Source organism: Entelurus aequoreus, linkage group LG05 (genome assembly GCF_033978785.1).
Source record: "Entelurus aequoreus isolate RoL-2023_Sb linkage group LG05, RoL_Eaeq_v1.1, whole genome shotgun sequence".
NCBI classification, from domain to species: Eukaryota; Metazoa; Chordata; class Actinopteri; order Syngnathiformes; family Syngnathidae; genus Entelurus; species Entelurus aequoreus.
In genome coordinates, this window is record NC_084735.1 from 55,766,759 (window position 1) to 55,781,812 (window position 15,054).

A 15,054-nucleotide genomic window follows, 5' to 3' on the forward strand; every position below is an offset into this window, starting at 1 on the left:
CAAAGCATAAACAATAGCCAAGAGATGGCTCTTATCTTGAAGAACTTGTAAGGTTAGGTTTGTGTTTTTTTTAAAACAAATATTACCCTTTAATTGCCAATGTTCCTTTTAGAGACACGCATGAACCAACAACTACTGTTCTTTATTTTACTCACATGTACACCACTCACCAACGTAAGTTTTGGCTATTGAACTTTGGAGTGATATTTGGGGATAACTTTAAGAATATTACAATCTTTACAGATGAGCTTTGATTTTTACACAACTTGCGGTTCTCAAACAAGGAAGTAAACGGCAAAATGGACACGGGTGTGTGTGTGTGTGTGATCCATGGATAGATCAATAAATGTCTCGGTTCAATTAGAACTGGTATTTAAAAGAAAACTGCACTTTTTTTCCATTATCCACAATCCCCTTGTGAGACAAGAACACACAAGTATTTGCCTTTTCTGTGCATTTTAAATAACAAAAAACCTCTAGTGTGAGGCGGCTAACATTGCAGGTAATGGGACTCATCTATTCCGCCTACAAAGCGCTCCAAAAACAGCCAACAATGCTTTATTTACATGATGTGACCTGCATATTAACCAAGATATAGCAACATTGTTATTTTAAGAGCTTTTATATTTTCTGGCATAGTGACACATTGCCTTGCTCACACCGCTCCTCCAACCACTTCTAGCTACTAGCGAGCTTGAGCTGCTAATAACGTTGGTTGAAACTCGCCATTAAAAAAAGCAATTTGAGCTGCTTTTGCTGCTGTAATAACCTTTTGAGTTAGGACAATTTCAAGATAGATTATAAATCATACACCTCACCTGTATAGTAGAAGGTTGTGGCACCAAGTTGGTCAATTTTGGAAATTCACACGTGACCAACTCGATATTACTGTTAATGGCTCAACAAATGGAACACAGCGTAAAGATGACAACATCACTAGGAAGTATTTTTTATGAGGATTATTCTGAATTTAGCAGCTCAAGGAGAGCACAAGTGCTGAAAGATACAAACATCCCATCAGTCGACATTGTAAGTCATTGTTTTGAGTTCCTCTTTAAAACGTTAGGTAAAATGGCTACATGATAACGCCCCAAAGCTCTCGCCAAGTCTGCTGTTAATGGTAGCAAACATAGAAAGTGCTCTCTATGTTGTTGTTGTTGACAGAAATAGTGTTCGTTGCTATGCGCTCTGTGAAATCAATGTACCCAGGGAAGAAGTATTGGTAATGCTTAAATGAGTAAAATACTATATATATTAATATATGAATGTGCCTGTTACTACATTACATCATATCCCTACTGCCTGCATTGTTTGCCGCCTCTTGCTAGCAATTTTTCACCAATTAGAAAGCACAGAAAAGGGAAAGTATGTGTTCTTGTCTCACATAAAGTTTGGGGATGACCAAAAAATAGTGCAGTTCCTCTTAGAACATCCTCTTCATCATGCGGTTCACATTTTGAAATCACAACACCGAACAATTGATCAACTGTGCCTCACCATTCAAACGTGCTGTACTTAGAGGGAATTATTAGGTTAGAACAGGGTTGTGTATTTTTAAATGGAAAAATAATTGAGAATTTTGCCGTTCAGCACCTTGCTAAAGAACAGCGACTTGTGTAATTGCTGCTGAAACATTGAAGAGTTGGGCAAGTCTAACGAGGGTTAAATGACCACAATACAGCGGTGCAGCAACTTGATGTGTTTGTCTTATTTTTCCGCTTGTGCAACCATGCATGACACTACCACTAGATGGCGTACATGCCAACCCTGCCATGCAGTAGAAAGTTGACCTTCCTCATCCATGAATTTAATGATCTAATGAAGATTTTGATTGTATTGTCTATGTGATGAAAAAGGGAACCTGTGTGAAACATACAGTAAGGTTGTTTTTTTTTACTTGATTTGGCACCATTAGTGCCAGTGACTATTTCTGAACATACTTTGTTTTTTTAAACAAGTATTACCATATTTCATGTTTGTGCCTGGAATGTTCATTACGTCTTGGGTAAATGATACGCAGTTCTTCAAATGTGTGCCTTATTTGGTGGTATGCAAGTTAATCCATGCTGCCTTATTTGTTCACATGAAAATGACTTTGTGTAGGACATTACAAGAATTTGTGCATCTACTGTATGTTGTACTACTGATCACATGTTATAGTAACATTATATGTCTTAACATCAACATTTACAAGTGTATTCCAGTATTTCATGCTGTGTGTATGAAATAATAAATGTCATGAATTGTAAACCAGTGTTTGACGCTATTTTGCCCAGCAATTCATACTGACCCTGTTTCAAGCTCAAACAATCATTGATGGGTAACTAGTTGCCATATATCCAGGGCTGCCACTCCCTGTACGCAAATCACAATATTTCCCCACGAGACATTGGGTGTCACATTCTGCGTGAATAGATGGATGTAAAATGTCAATTAAATTAACGAATGACAAGAGGCTTCCTATACAATTTTACTGCAAACGTATCAATTATTTTCCATTGAAATCATGTTTGTAAAAAACAGCTATCAAATTAAATACAAGTTTTACTGAAATATAAAAAAGTGTGGAAAAAAATGCTGCGGTGAGGGGCAACCAGATAAAATTCTGCTTAGGGCCCCAATTTAGCCAGAAGCGGGCCTTCATCTATCCATGTTATTTGCAATGATCAAAATGAATTTTATGATTTACATTTAGGCTATTTGTGTTTCATGCTTAAAATCTCAGAGTTTTGGCCAATTAGCACATTTTTCTTTTGGCCCTTGGAGGAAGATTTTGGACACCCCTGCGCCAAAGGCTCACCAATGTCATGTGGAGCTGATAATGTGGAAGACGAACTCTGGACAGCTGTTGATAGCAGTCTTGTTAGCATTAAGATTAAAGATTAAAGTACCAATGATTGTCACACACACACTTGATGTGGTGAAATTTGTCCTCTGCATTTGTCCCATCCCCTTGGGGAGCAGTGGGCAGCAGCGGCGCCCAAAGTGGCATCTTTCAACATTGCTCACGTCAAAGGCTCAACAATTTGTAAAATGTGTTATTGATGAGGCAGGAGGTGGTTAAGTGCTTAAAAAAGTTGTTCTTTTAAAACTTGGTCAACTTGATTATCGCCGTGTTGTTGGCATTGTTCCGGAAATGGAAGTCACGCTTGGTATCTTTATAGATCGCCACAACATAATAGAAAATAAGACTGCACTGCAATATAAATATATGATACATTTATGAGCCATAAATAAGGCTTAATTCAATATTTAATGTTATCCAAGAATTTGTAGAAATATGCTTCAGCAAAAATCTTGGGTGATTTGGCGAGGGACGACAGTATTCTGCACCCATTCCATCCCATGTGATGTCATTTCCTGTGAGGCTACAACGAACAAATTGATAAGAACTCCACACTGATTTAAAGTTTTGAGACTATTTTAGCACATCACCTGACTACAGATCTTGAACATAATTACAGGTGTTTGCTGACACCACTGCATACTTGCCAACCTTGAGACCTCCGATACCGGGAGGTGGGGGGTGGGGGGCGTGGTCTGGGGTGGGGCGGGGGGCGTGGTTAAGGGCACGGTTAATAGGGGAGTATATTTACAGCTAGAATTCACCAACTCAAGTATTTCATATATATATATATATATATATATATATATATATATATATATATATATATATATATATATATATATATATATATATATATGAAATACTTGACTTTCAGTAAATTCTAGCTATATATATATATATATATATATATATTTATTTTATTATACATATAAATAAAATAAATACTTGAATTTCAGTTTTCCGGAGGCTATCCAGTAGATGGCAGTATTGTCCTGTTTAACTTCTCCGTTCATGACTGAGTATCATTTTGGCCACAGTGTTCAATGGAGAAGTCTGTTCTACAAAATGTACAGGCAACATACCCCTTCCCCTTCGAACTGTCTTGGATGAACTGAAATTCTTGTTTCCATTCGTTTTGGAACTTGCAAGCGTATTTCTTCATCTTGCTCGTCGACGGCGTCACCATGTCTGTAACTTCCTCGTTCTTCTGCTTCGTCTCCTTGTTGTGTGCGCAGTTGTGCACTCTACTCTCTAAAAGCCGTAGATGTTATGACGTCATTGGGCAGGCAAGCTGTTTATATTGTGGGAAAGCGGACGTGAGAACAGGCTGTCCCCACTCAGGTCCGCATTGAGCTGGAGGGAGCGTGGCCTCCAGCTCCGGCTGAATACCGGGAGTTTGTCGGGAGAACATTTTTGCCGGGAGGTTATCGGGAGAGGCGCTGAATACCGGGAGTCTCCCGGTAAAACCGGGAGGGTTGGCAAGTATGCACCCCTGCCTTGAACACTGCGCGACGGAAGCAACTATCGTGTGGAAAGAAATCGAGCTAACGTTTGCCGATGATCGCTTGCAAGACATGCTAAACATAGCTAACGCAGAAACTTAAAGGCCTACTGAAAGCCACTACTACCGACCACGCAGTCTGATAGTTTATATATCATTGATGAAATCTTAACATTGCAACACATGCCAATACGGCCGGGTTAACTTATAAAGTGACATTTTAAATCTCCCGGGAAATATCCGGCTGAAACGTCGCGGTATGATGACGTATGCGCGTGACGAAGTCAGCGTAACGGAAGTTATGGTACCCCGTAGAATCCTATACAAAAAGCTGTTTTCATTTCATAATTCCACAGTATTCTGGACATCTTTTGCAATTTTTTTAATGAACAATGAAGGCTGCAAAGAAGACAGTTGTAGGTGGGATCAGTGTATTAGCAGCGGACTACAGCAACACAACCAGGAGGACTTTGTTGGAGCGCTAGTCGCGCTAGCCGCGCTAGCCGCCGACCTCACCTTGACTTCCTACGTCTCCGGGCCGCCAAACGCATCGGGTGAAGTCCTTCGTCCTTCTGCCGATCGCTGGAACGCAGGTGAGCACGGGTGTTGATGAGCAAATGAGGGCTGGCTGGCGTAGGTGGAGAGCTAATGTTTTTAGCATAGCTCTGTGCAGTCCGGTTGCTAAGTTAGCTTCAATGGCGTCGTTAGCACAGCATTGTTAACCTTCGCCAGCCTGGAAAGCATTAACCGTGTATTTACATGTACACGGTTTAATAGTATTGTTGATTTTCTATCTATCCTTCCAGTCAGGGGTTTATTTCTTTTGTTTCTATATGCAGTTAAAGCAAGATGCTATCACATTAGCTCGTAGCTAAAGCATTTCGCCGATGTATTGTCGTGGAGATAAAAGGCACTGAATGTCCATTTCGCGTTCTCGACTCTCATTTTCAAGAGGATATAGTATCCGAGGTGGTTTAAAATACAAATCTGTGATCTACAATAGAAAAAGGAGAGTGTGGAATCCAATGAGCCAGCTTGTACCTAAGTTACGGTCAGAGCGAAAAAAGATACGTCCATCACTGCCTCTCAAGTCATTCACTGTAACGTTCCTCATCTACGAATCTTTCATACTCGCTCAAATTAATGGAGTAATCATCACTTTCTCGGTCCGAATCTCTCTCGCTCCATTGTAAACAACGGGGAATTGTGAGGAATACTAGCTCCTGTGATGTCACGCTACTTCCGGTACAGGCAAGGCTTTTTTTTATCAGCGAGCAAAAGTTGCGAACTTTATCGTCGATTTTCTCTACTAAATCCTTTCAGCAAAAATATGGCAATATCGCGAAATGATCAGGTATGACACATAGAATGGATCTACTATTCCCGTTTAAATTAAAAAAAATCATTTCAGTAGGCCTTTAAGACAGACAAAATGGCCCGACTTTTGTCATAAGGAATGCATAGGAGGAGGTTGTGGAAGAGAGCCAGGATTAAGGTAATTTCTGAAAAGTAAGTTGAATGACATAATAGACATGTTTAACAACATGGAAGACAGGTTGTATGAAATAGGAATTGGAGGCAAGGACACAATATGAACTTCTTGTCAACACATTAAAGAAGTGACGGTAGCAGTAAATAAAGTTCATAAAAAAAAACAAGATGGCATTTCTGCGACTGAAAGGAACAAATGTTTACACTCACGGCCAAACGTTTTGAGAGTGACCTAAATTGTGTATCATAAACTTTTGCTGCTTCGTTTTTTTATGTTTATTCAATATACAGCAGACACAAATACTTAGGAAGGAGAAGTTTTGAAACATCTGTCAGGCTTGCTACTCACCGTTTGCTCATGTATGTCTTATCCTGTGTTATTTCTAGTTTCTTCTTCCTGTGTTTTTGAATCACTTCCTGTCCTGTTGCTCTTATTTTGTTAGTATTTCCTGTTTGTTCTCTGTGTTTTGAAGCACCTTTACTTTACGATGAGTAGCTGTGCAGCTGGGGAGGCACAGCAACTTCCTGCTCCAGTGAGGTCATCCATGACACCGCTACCATGCCTCTCTTATTGGATGACCTCATCAAGGAAGTCGCTACCAGCAAGCCTTCCTGCTTCGGTGAGGTCGTCCACAATGCTACCATGTCTCCCTGCTGGGATGATCTCAACCACGTCGCTACCAGTACTCCCTTTTGCTCCAGTGAGTTTGTCCAGAATGCCGACACCTTTCCGCCCTGTCCTGCAGACGCCGCCGTCCTCTCCAGTAGGACTGCCGCAGTCGCCGCCGTCCTCTCCAGTGGGTCTGCCGCAGTTGCCGCGGTCTTCTCCAGTGGGTCTGCCGCTGTCGCCGCCGTCTTCTCCAGTGGGTCTGCCGCTGTCGCCGCCGTCTTCTCCAGTGGGTCTGCCGCTGTCGCCGCCGTCTTCTCCAGGGGGTCTGCCACTGTCGCCGCCGTCTTCTCCAGGGGGTCTGCCGCTGTCGCCGCCGTCATCTCCAGTGAGTCTGCCGCTGTCGCCGCCGTCATCTCCAGTGGGTCTGCCGCTGTCGCCACCGCCGCCTTCTCCACTGGGTCTGCCGCTGTGGCCGCCGTCTTCTCCTGTGTGTCTGCCGAAGTCGCCGCCGTCTTCTCTAGTGGGTCTGCCGAAGTCGCCGCCGTCTTCTCCAGTGGGTCTGCCAAAGTCGCCGCCGTCTTCTCCAGTGGGTCTGCCAAAGTCGCCGCCGTCTTCTCCAGTGGGTCTGCCAAAGTCGCCGCCGTCTTCTCCAGTGGGTCTGCCGAAGTCGCCGCCGTCTTCTCCAGTGGGTCTGCCGCAGTCGCCGCCGTCTTCTCCAGTGCGTCTGCCGCAGTCGCCGCCGTCTTCTCCAGTGGGTCTGCCGCAGTCGCCGCCGTCTTCTCCAGTGTGTCTGCCGCAGTTGCCGCCGTCTGCTCCAGTGGGTCTGCCGCAGTCGCCGCCGTCTGCTCCAGTGGGTCTGCCGCAGTCCCCGCCGTCTGCTCCAGTGGGTCTGCCGCAGTCACCGCCGTCTGCTCCAGTGGGTCTGCCGCAGTCACCGCCGTCTGCTCCAGTGGGTCTGCCGCAGTCACCGCCGTCTGCTCCAGTGGGTCTGCCGCAGTCACCGCCGTCTGCTCCAGTGGGTCTGCCGCAGTCACCGCCGTCTGCTCCAGTGGGTCTGCCGCAGTCACCGCCGTCTGCTCCAGTGGGTCTGCCGCAGTCGCCGCCATCCTTTCAAGTGGGTTTGCCGCAGTCGCCGCCATCCTCTCCAGTGGGCCTGCCGCAGTCGCCGCCATCCTCTCCAGTGGGCCTGCCGCAGTCGCCGCCATCCTCTCCAGTGGGCCTGCCGCAGTCGCCTCCATCCTCTCCAGTGGGTCTGCCGCACCTGCCAGCCTGGATTCCAGTGGGTATCCCACAGTCGCCACCCGGTTGTTGTGTCAGTAGAAATGTTCACATGTCACTCTGCCTCAGCCTGGTGGCAGCAAGCTAGTTAGAATTGTCTGCCTGGCTTCTGGTAATCAGACTCCAAATGTGTCTTTTTGCTGTAGCAAAAAAAAAAAACAATGAAAAGTTTGGAGATTGATTTTGTGTGAATGTTGTCTATCTGTGTTGGCCCCGCGATGAGGTGACGACTTGTCGTGTACTCTGCCTTACACCCAACTGCAGCTCGAATAGGTTCCAGCGCCCGTGACCCCAAAAGGTACAAGTAGTAGAAAATGGATGGAAACTACATGTTGCTATCACGTCATGCTAACTTGATATTAAGTTTCATTTAACCAGTAATCTGTATTAACAAGCTACATGTAGCTAAGCTATGTAGCTTAACAGCATTTTTCAGTAGATTGGCGGTAGCTTAGCTACTTTAACGAGTAGCTTTTCCTGTGGCTTAGCTACTTTTAGACCCATGTAGCTAGGTAGCTTATATCAAAGCTAATAAGAGAGAAAATGGACTGCAAATCCAGACAAAAAAAAAATCGCGAATCACCCTGTAAATTTCATTTCCAAAGATAACTCTTGCATCAGAAAAAAATCTGTACATTAGTCTGCAATTCAAAAGGGGTGTTCTATTTATCTAGCACGTTTTCTCCAGAGACATAAAGCGCTTTAACTAGTGAAACCAATTTTCTACATCTTTAAGCTACATTTAAACCAGTGTAGGTGGCACTGGGTGCAGGTGGGTAAAGTGTCTTGCCCAAGGACACGACAGCAGTGACTAGGATGGCGGAAGCGGCAATCAAACCTGGAAACCTCAAGTTGCTGCCACGACCACGCTACCAACCGAGCCAGGTGGATTGACATGAATCATGGCTCCAACACGAGAGATGTTAATTGAAACAAAGTATAGAATGAAAAATAAATAGGTGAAAACTGCAGTCACCGTCTGTGACCGAACTATTAAGAAATCGCCTGAAGGTAATGGGATTTAAATACAAAAAAGCGAAACAAAAGCTGCCATTAACACAACTTAACAGAAAAAAACAAGCTAACGAAAACCAATCAAGGACTATGGATGAATGGATTAAAGTCATATTCAGTGATGAATCGTGAATCTTCATTGGGCAAGGTGATGACGCTGGAACTTTTGTTTGGTGGCCTTTGAATGGGATTTATGAAGCCGACTGCCTGAACACTTAGATTGAAATGTATATTTACATTTTGGACACTTTTCTTATACATTAATCGAAAGAATGTTTGGGGATGATTTAATTTTTCAAAATGATAATGCATCCTGACGTCGAGCAAAAACTGTATTAACATTCCTTGAAGAAAGCTACATAAAGCTAATGTTATGGCCTGCAAATAGTCTGCATCTCAATCCAATTGAAAATCGATGGTGGAAATTGAAGAAAATGGTTCATGACACCGTTGACATGACTCCAACCTGCAAAGCTGACCACAGCAATCAGAGAAAGTTGGAGCAAGATTAATGAAGTCTGTGTTTGGCACTCATTAAATAGGCTGTTTGCAACATTTGCACAGATGTTCAGAGGACACCAACTTTCCAATATATCTTGTCAGTGTTCTGAAAATTACTTTAAAAAAGTAATTAATTATTACTTTACCAAAAAAGTATTTGAATTACTAACGGAATTACTTTTTAACCCTTGTGTGGTGTTCGGGTCTGTTGGACCCGTTTTCGATTTTTATTAAAAGAAAAATGATACAATTAATTAATTTTTCAAACTGAGACTCACTGGCTTTGGCTCATTTTCTGTGAAGAACATATATCAGAATACATATTTAATGAACACACACCATACACCCCCCGTACACATTTCTATTACATATAAGATGTCCGGGGTCCACTGGACCCGGGGCTAATAGAAGTGTGGAAATTGATGTTTTGTGTACCACACACACACAAACACACTTATACACACACACAGCGGGCCTAGATGGGGAGGACAGAGTGTAGGTACACAGAACATCAGAGGGTCAAATGTGCGACAAAATGAGCGCAGACAGTGTTGACAAACAATGTTGCAACCTTGTGTGGGAACCGCAGGTGCAGAAACACAAAAGAAGAATCCCTGTGGGATGCAGAAACTGGCAGAGAAATTTCCATGCAACGTTCATATTGTTGTTCCCCAGCCAGTGTTTGTGGGTCTTAGACTTAGACTTACTTTTTATTGTCGTTCAAATTTGAACTTTACAGTACAGATAAGAACGAAATTTCGTTGCATTAGCTGGTTGACAGTGCAGGATAAAAAAGCAATAAGGTGCAGATATAAATAAATAGATTACTGTAAAGATAAATATATTGCACATGCATCTACGTTTATGGATGTATGTTATATTGTCTTTATATTCCAGCGAGTTCATCCATTTTTGGGGGGAATTGAGGGGATTATTATGATGCGTTCAAGAGTCTTACGGCCTGAGGGAAGAAGCTGTTACAGAACCTGGAGGTTCTGCTACGTAGGTTGCGGATCTCTTTCTAGAGTCCAGCAGTGAAAACCGTCCTTGGTGGGGTTGGGAGGAGTCTCTGCAGATTTTCTGAGCCCTGGTCAGGCAGCGGCTTTTTGCGATCTCCTGGATAGGAGGAAGAGGAGTCCTGATGATCTTTTCTGCCGTCCTCACCACTCTCTGGAAAGACTTCCAGTCTGACGCATTGCAGGCTCCAGTCCAGACAGAGATGCTGTTGGTCAGTAGGCTCTCTACAGTGCCTCTGTAGAATGTGGTGAGAATGGGGGGGAGAGAGCTGTGCTCTTTTCATCCGACGCAAAAAGTGCATGCGCTGCTGAGCTCTTTTTACAAGAGCTCTGGTGTGTAGGGACCAGGTCATATTGTCAGTTATCTGCACCCCCAGGAACTTGGTGCTGCTTACTATCTCCACCGCTGTGCCGTTGATGAAGAGTGGAGCGTGGCTGGACTGGCGCTTCCTGAAGTCGACAATGATCTCCTTGGTCTTGTCGACGTTCAGGACCAGGTTGTTGGTTCTGCACCAGTCAACCAGATGTTTCACCTCCTCCCTGTAGTCCATGTCGTTGTTGTCACGGATGAGGCCCACTACTGTTGTGTCGTCCGCATACTTCACAATGTGGTTAGTAGTGGACCTGGCGCAGCAGTCTTGGGTCATCAACGTGAACAGCAGCGGACTCAGGATGCAGCCTTGGGTGGAGCCGGTGCTCAGGGAGATGGCACTGGAGGTGTTGTTGCCCACTCTCACAGACTGGGGTCTGTCTGTGAGGAAGTCAAGCAGCCAGTTGCATAGGGGGGTACTGAATCCACGGGGGGCCAGTTTGCTCACCAAGTGCTGCGGGATGATGGTGTTGAATGCCGAGTTAAAGTCCAGAAACAACATCCGCACGTGTGTGTCCTTTCCTTCCAGATGTTCTAAGCTCAGGTGGAGTGCAGCGGAGATGTTGTCCTCTGTGGAGCGGTTAGGGCGATAAGCAAACTGGTATGGGTCGAATGTGGGGGGAAGTCTGGAGACAATGTATTCCTTTACCAGCCTCTCGAAGCACTTCATTACAGATGTTTTTTGGGATAAGTCAGTATTTTAACAAAAAGGTGTTTGATTGTGAGGCATTAAAAGCCACAAAATGCAACGGGTCCATCAGACCCACAAACACTGGCTGAGTAACAACAATATGAACACCACACAAGGGTTAATAAATGTAATTCATTACTAGGGAAAGTAAAGTATACGTTTTTGTTTTTTTTAACTAAAACTTTAAATATCTGGCATATGCATTTGAGAGATGTTTAATATGAGATCACAGTGTGTGGAGTCTATGCTTTTTTAAAGGCAGTGCCTGTTGCCTAGCAACGCATGACGTCATTGAGGGTTTAAACGGAGCTGTGTTTGTTAGATTTAGAAGTTAGCAGCGGCAATGTGTCGCCTCTGACGCTCTTTTGAATCATTTCACCGGATTCTGCTTAATAAAGAGATTGACTGCTTCCCTGAATGTCATATCTTGTTGTCAACAAACGGGGTATGTTTTGGATGGCAAGTTTGTCACTTCAATCACTAATTTGTTCAATATTCCCATTGTGTACGTGTGTATGTTGTCTGCTATGGTGCCTCTTTCTATTTGATATCAAGTTCCTCTTTCTATTTGATATCAACTTCAATGCAAAACTCGCGAGAGCATGCGTGACACGGGAAAAAAACAGTCAAGCGGATCACAAGGCTGTCAGATTCATTCAGACATCCGCCAAAATTAAACTAAGGCAAAAAATAAGCAAACAACATATTAAAATATAAAAACCTGGAGGCACTCAAAGACTATATTGAAGAGTGCTTCGATCGTCTCGTCATGAAAAAGCCCTCAAAAACGGCAACATCGAAAAGGAGCCGCCTTGAAGACTCACCTGGCTATGTGTCACCGCCAGGTACAAGCTTCACTGATATCTTAGATTCCATTGACAAGAGGCTGATTTGTTTGGATGGCTGCCTCGCACTTGTCGAAGTGCTCCACAAGGAGTTGCAAGCCATCCGAAAGAGTTTGAACTTCGGACAACAACTGTTCATCTTTCTCGCCCAAGAGAATGCTGCTCTGCGTGAGTCCGTAAATTCCCTCACCGACGGTGAGTGAGTGGCACAACTCACCCGGGAAAACAAGACCATGAAGGAGACGATGCTGGACCTCTCTCTAGGTGAGAAGCATGAGGGCACAATGTGGTTTCCGCGGGAATACCGAAAATGGCAGAGAAAGATCTAGAGGAAACCATGAAGTCCTTCATGGAACACCACTCAAGCTTCCAGCGGACTCCATCAGAAACATCACCTACCACCGCGTTGACGGGCATGGAGCCAAAAAGCTGGAGAATAGGATGCCGAGACCCATGATGGCAAAATTTGAGCACTTCTAGCAGAAGGAACAGGTTAAGGGCCGGGGCAGAGAGCTGAAAGGATCCAACTTCAGCATTAACGACCAGTTCCCCAAGGACGTCCTTGACAGACGGCGCCATCTGTTCCCGCTTCGTAAGAAGTTTATCGCCGAAGGATGTCGCGCTGTCATCGCGGTGGATAAACTTTTTATCAACAGTTAACTTTACCATGATCCGGAAGCCACGCCCTGGCTGTATTAATAACCTCTGAAACACGGTAAATGTGAAATGTAAATTATGCTTCATTGCCTCTTTCTTTTTTACTTTTTTTTTCTCTCTTACAATTCGCCTGTGCGTCATGATAGCGCTCACGTAAACACCAACCGTTCTCTCTCTCTTTCGGAGAATCATTAGCTATGTTTATTGTTTTTCTTTCTCGTTTTCCTTTTTATCTCACTTATTTCACTACTTGTCGAATCCACCACTCGCTTCTTTTTTCTGTTCTATTTCTGTTATGTTTTTTTGTTTTTCCCTTTCTATTTCTGCACGTGTTATGTGTCCCCTTGTTCTTGTCAGCATGTATCACAGTTAAATTACACACACTCACAATTCTCTGCTAATACATGCACAACACCCTTTACACATTTACTCACTTTGCACACATCAATATAACCATGATAGGCTTACATTTAGATACAGATGTGCATTACTTACACATAAAGTATATACATATATCCACACACTTAGTTACAGTCTAGTTTAGTATGTCCACTTTACAGTGTTGTATATTTGTTTATCGTGTCACTCTCCCAGGACAGAGTGACTGCGTGATGGGTGATGAGCCAAGAAGACGCCAACGAGGAATCGTTGAACAAAAAGCTTTATTGTTTCCGCGAGCCTCCTACTGGGACTGCAGCTTCCAGGAGAAAGTGTATGGGCCTAATTACTCTTCTGCTGTCCTCTCGAACCACTGTCCCTAAATACCCCTTACACCAGACCTGGGCAAATTAAGGCCCGGGGGCTACATGCGGCCCGTTAAGCTTTTCAATCTGGCCCGCCAGACATTCCCAAAATTTTTTTTTAGATCTTTAAGATGGAAAGTGTAGCTGCCATTATGATGTGCAGTGATGTTTTCGAATGACCGTAAGTCTTGAACTATACTAAGTATTTCAATGGTTGAAATCTGCGCTTATGGATGATATACCAGTTACTATGGTAATCGAATTAGTTACTATGGTAATCGAATTAGTTACTATGGTCATCTAATTAGTTACAATGGTAATCTACGTCACAGCAGCTCAGACGAGGCACCAAGCAGTGTGGGCGGGAAGCGTTTCCACAGACGCGGAAGGAGATTTTCACAACAAAGTTCTAAAGCTTAGTGATGTATCAGATATATCAGATTGTAGGTGGGTTTATTTTGTACCCTTCGCGTTCATATTTCACTGTTTGTTGCATTTTTGTTGCGTTTCACTTGATTGGAAAATATGTCGATCGAAAGGGGGTGTGACGTTCATATTTTGTCAATATTCAGTGTTTTATCGTTCATAGAAAAATTTAAAATTCCATTAATTTTTTTAAGGCGGTCTGCCAAAACGTTTTTAGCATTCAATCAGACATTATTGTGAGGTTTTGTATTAGTGTTCCTAAAAATAGATATACCGGCCCCCAGACACATTTCTTTCTCTAAATGTGGCCCCCAAGTCAAAATAATTGCCCAGGCCTGCCTTACACGAAGACCCCCACTCTTCGTAACTCTAGCCTTGGAGCTGACCAGTCTTGACAAATCCCAGTTTGTTGTTTGGCCAGTCAACCTATATTTCCTGACCTCTTTCCTCTGATCAGTTTGAGTCGGGTGACCTCCGACCCCTATCATCTACTCCTACTTGTGGGGGCTCCTACCAGATGTCACTAATGTGTTTATAATCACTCCTAAAATCCAAGCCTGCACCACTCTGGATGAGCTGTGATGGACATCTGCACCTGAACCTATCTAAGGGCATATTTCCTAATAGAATATTCCCCTAAAAGATTATGTGACCAAATACAAATACATGCTAGTTCACAATCATATAAGACAATTGTATACAGTATAATTTACCACAACAGTTTGTCACATGGAATGTGCATGGGGTCGGGTCCAAGGAAAAGGGCAGATTCATAATTCTTAATATTTCTGTTAAACTTTTGTTTCGCCAACATTTATGGTCCAAATGTTTTTCTCTTCACTCTCCACTCACTCAAATGCATCCTTGATTCTAGGAGGGGACCTCTGTTTAGTGCTTAATCCAAAAATAGATCAGTCCAGCGTGACTGGAAGTCACCATGAATCTCAGTCAGTGGGAATACTTAAGCAATATATGAACGATTATGATCTTTGCGGTGCCTGGCGTTCTTATCACCCCACTCTTAGGGAATACACTTATTCATTCTCTTGCATTGACTCCTTTT